Here is a 4,794-nt window from a genome sequence, read left to right as displayed (position 1 = left end):
CTCTCCTAATAGAAACCACAGCAGACGGCATTATAAAGATGAGCACTGCTCTAAGTAAAGAAAGAGAGATAGAGAAAACAGAGGGAAAGGGGCAGATTAAGCAGCATTCCCTGAGGGAACAGGCCTGGGTCTTCAGCTCGATGGGCTAATCATGAAGCCCATCAGGCTATTACAGCATACAGTTACAGGTTCAAGACCTTTGAGACTGCCTCTGATGCATAAAGCTGTGAGCGCCTTTGACAAATATGGCTGCCTAGTTCCGTGTTAATTTTCTAAGACAAATTATCAGGGCAAATCACTCTCTGCGGTGGTGAATTTCATTACACCAGAGCACTCGATTGCTCTTTTTTTCTATGCTCATTGAATGTGATCATTGGTAATTAGCACTTGGGTGGTGACAAGTCAGAGCATTTCTGGGAATATGTTTGGATGTGCAAAAAACACAGAAAAAAAATGTGCCTTTGCTCAACTGAAACTCTAATTAAAACAACTTTTCTTCCTTGTTTGTAAAATCAATCACAAAGCTAAAAGAGGTTAGAACCATTATATAAATGGTGTTTGCATCATTTTAAATTAATTAAGGATGCAGCCATGGCACTGCTTTCTGTAACACATCACATGTGTAGAGTATTTATTTTTGGTTCAGTTGATGTTTCTTTAGTTAAATAAAGGTATAAATTATATGTTTATATACTAAACCAAGAATGAGAAGTTGTTCAACAATCAACTATAAGGTGTTACTTGAATCCCATACCTCTAAATCACTTTTATGCACTAAATCCGGAATTCATGTTCATGTAATGCACATGAGGCCGTTATGGAGTGTGGAAAATGAGAGATAGTTTTGGTTGGCTGTCCATAATAGAAGTTGCTTGAGCATAAAACTGACTCTCTGAAGAGCCTCTCAGAGATAATATACAGAGGAGAAGAAGAGTTCTTGAGAAGAACTTATGCTGGGGATGGGTCAGAAAGACTGAAGTAACTTAGTGTTTAAAAAACTTAGCTATGGGAATGACTAAGATATTTAGAAAAATTCCATTATAAGTTTACACACATTTATTTTAATATTAAAACACAACTTGATGCAATCCATAATTCAAAACCACTTGTGGAAAATCAACCCAGAACATTTCTTCATAGCACAGTACCTGCAATCACTGTTAATCCTTTTTTCCTTTACATCGTTAACATATTTAGTAATTTTTAATTGTTCTGTTCTCTGTGATTTCTAAAAACTGATGGTACTGAACAAAGCCACAGTGCAAGTGTCACACGCACACAAACACACACACACACACACACACACACACACACACACACACACACACACACACACACACACACACAAAGTGAAATACCCAAGAGAGAAATGCTGATTCATAGAAATGTGAATAGCAGGATTGCCGGTCAGTGGCAATCTTTAAACAATTATTATCTTTCATTATTCTGTTTGGTACCACTCATGATACATAAATTAAAGAAAAATAATGTGTGTGTGTGTATATATATATATATATATATATATGGGTCAAAGACGAGAAAGTGTTTAAGCATAAAAAAAGTGTAATACTGGTTTTAAACTGTTGTAGTCCCCCCGCCCCCCCCCCCCCCCCCCCCCCAAAATGCAAAAAGTTTTCTGTTTTATTTAATTGCAATTTAGTTTTTCTGAGCAAAAAATAAATATCATACATTTTCCCCTGATTTACAGAAGACACCCAGTAAAATGTCATTCAGTGTAACAAGCTTGTCAGGCATATTTACAACAAAAATCAAAAAGACATTTTACTTACATTTAATGTGCTTTCTATGGACACAAAATCACTTTTGTACATTTCTTTTGATGCGGACATCTTAACGTCTTTGACCCATATATATATATATATATATATATATATATATATATATGTGTATATATATATATATATATATATATATATATATATATATATATATACATATATAGTACAGACCAAAAGTTTGGACACACCTTCTCATTCAAAGGGTTTTCTTTATTTTCATGACAATGAAAATTGTAGATTCACACTGAAGGCATCAAAACTATGAATTAACACATGTGGAATTATATATGGAATTATATACATAACAAAAAAGTGTGAAACAACTGAAAATATGTCATATTGTAGGTTCTTCAAAGTAGCCACCTTTTGCTTTGATTACTGCTTTGCACACTCTTGGCATTCTCTTGATGAGCTTCAAGAGGTAGTCACCTGAAATGGTCTTCCAACAGTCTTGAAGGAGTTCCCCGAGAGATGCTTAGCACTTGTTGGCCCTTTTGCCTTCTGTCTGCAGTCCAGCTCACCCCTAAACCATCTTGATTGGGTTCAGGTCCGGTGACTGTGGAGGCCAGGTCATCTGGCGCAGCACCCCATCACTCTTCTTCTTGGTCAAATAGCCCTTGATGCCTTCAGTGTGACTCTACAATTTTCATAGTCATGAAAATAAAGAAAACTCTTTGAATGAGAAGGTGTGTCCAAACTTTTGGTCTGTACTGTATATAGATAGATAGATAGATAGATAGATAGATAGATAGATAGATAGATAGATAGATAGATAGATAGATAGATAGATAGATAGATAGATAGATAGATAGATAGATATGGTCAAACTTTATTTTAAGGTCCAATTCTCACTAACTAACCATTAACTATGACTTTTGCCTTAATTAACTCCTAATTTGCTGCTTATTAATACTTTATAAGGTAGTTGTTAAGTTTAGGATATTGGGTAGGATTATGGATGTCATGCATTATATGTACTTTATAAGCACTAATAAACAGATATAAATAAATGTTAATAATAGGCATGCTAATAAGCAACTACTTATTAGTGAGAATTGGACCCTATACTAAAGTGTTGCCATATACATATACAATGAATGAATAGGTTCTTTTAATTTCCATTAAAGTGAAATGACTGAACATAAACATAGGAGTCTGAGGAAAATGCAAATTTTAGAAGGAAATTTCAAACGCACTTAGGAGCTTTTGCCTCTGAACCATAATGTTAATCATGTTTTTTCATTGACAGCCCTTGAATATGTCTTTAATGTAAAAATGGCAATATATCAAATATTGTTCTCAGAACTCTGAATACACGTAAAAGTTTTATCTATGAAGAGGACACACTTGCCAACTGCTGCCATAATATCCAAATCAAATCCACTTCTGGGGATTCTGTCTGTAACTGCAATCCCAAGGTTCATAAATAATATACTCACTGTAAACAAAATAATATGCACAAGATTCATGCAAAGCAATAAAGCCCCCTAGCTGTTTGTATTTGAGTAAATCAATAGCCTTAAAAAGTAATTTCTGCCATTTCTAATAAAAGATATCAAAACTAATGAATAGGTAGTGAGACTGTAACTCAAATCACATACTTCCTGTTGGAGCGTGTAAAATAATAATTCTAAATTGCACATACAAGTGATCTGAAGGAATGTTAAACATATTAAAGAATGTCACACTTTTCTATGAAGTATTCACATGCACCTTTTTAGCATATTACTTTTCATATTACTTTGCCTTAAAGGAATAGTTCACACAAAACAGAAAATTCCCTATATTTTATACTAAGTATGACTTCCTTGGTATGTTTTTTCAAAAACAGTCACTGATTAATTTTTGTTGTATGAAACAGTTTGGCTATTCTGCAAAACAACACCTTTTGTGTTCCACAGAATAAAAGGCATCTTATGTATAATGTTGGCAAAAATACCTTTAAATATACAACTCAAACCAAACCTCTATGCCCAGCCTCAAAGACTGCATGCATCAAGAGACAGTGGTGCTGATTTGGGGTTTTCCCCTCTGTACATATAGTGACTTTGTAAGGGGGAAAACTTATACAGAAACAGCACTCTCATTCTCTACTGGAATGCAAGACTGCTGATAACATGGTTCTCCAATGCAATCCTGGAAAAGTGCTGAATTGGGTATTGGCTTGAAGTAATGACTTAAACCTTCAGAGATGAGCAAGCCATATTGATACACATGAATGGACATGTATTTAATAGCCAATGCCACTAAAAATAAGAAAAGAGTCATTTATACCACTAATATTTCAATGAGTATCTATAAAGAATGATTATGACATAAATGATTCATAATTATACAGAGAGCTTACTGGACTGTATAGCTAAATTATTCACTTCTGGTGCAAGCTAAAATAATATAGCAGGGAAGTTGATAGAAAAGCCTTATATACAGATTTTATGGAAGCAGACTGCAATTTTCATAATATTCACATTAGTTCTACACAGTTCGTCCTACATAATCCCTTTTCCTGGTGCCACACAAGGGCTTTCATCTCAGAACTGTTATTGGGCTGACTGTACGAATATTCGCTGATTTATGTATCCATGTTTGGACTCAGTCTGCACTGTATAAAAATATTTAAATGTTTCTCATACCGCTACTGCCAACAGAGGTCACTGCCCTGTCCTCCAATTACTGGCTAGACTATACAAAAATGGGATGCGAGTCCTACGCTTTTAAATTAATCAGAGCTATTTTTAATATTTGAAGGAAACTCAAGGCTGCTGAGTATTTATGGACAAATACAGACAGGTGGAAATACAATCATGTGTAGCTTTTCAAAATACACAAAAACACCCACAGTCCTTCTCTCAGTCACACTTGTGCACACACACTCATGCTGTCAATCTGCCACACAAATATAACACATAGATACACACCTCTTGGCCCATGTGTCTCTCCCTTGCTTGCTTGCACACACACACACACACACACACACACACACACACACACACAC

The sequence above is a fragment of the Carassius carassius genome, chromosome 8 (assembly GCF_963082965.1).
Source record: "Carassius carassius chromosome 8, fCarCar2.1, whole genome shotgun sequence".
NCBI classification, from domain to species: domain Eukaryota; kingdom Metazoa; phylum Chordata; class Actinopteri; order Cypriniformes; family Cyprinidae; genus Carassius; species Carassius carassius.
The sequence above is the reverse complement of the archived record's forward strand: the minus strand, read 5'-3'. Positions refer to the sequence as shown.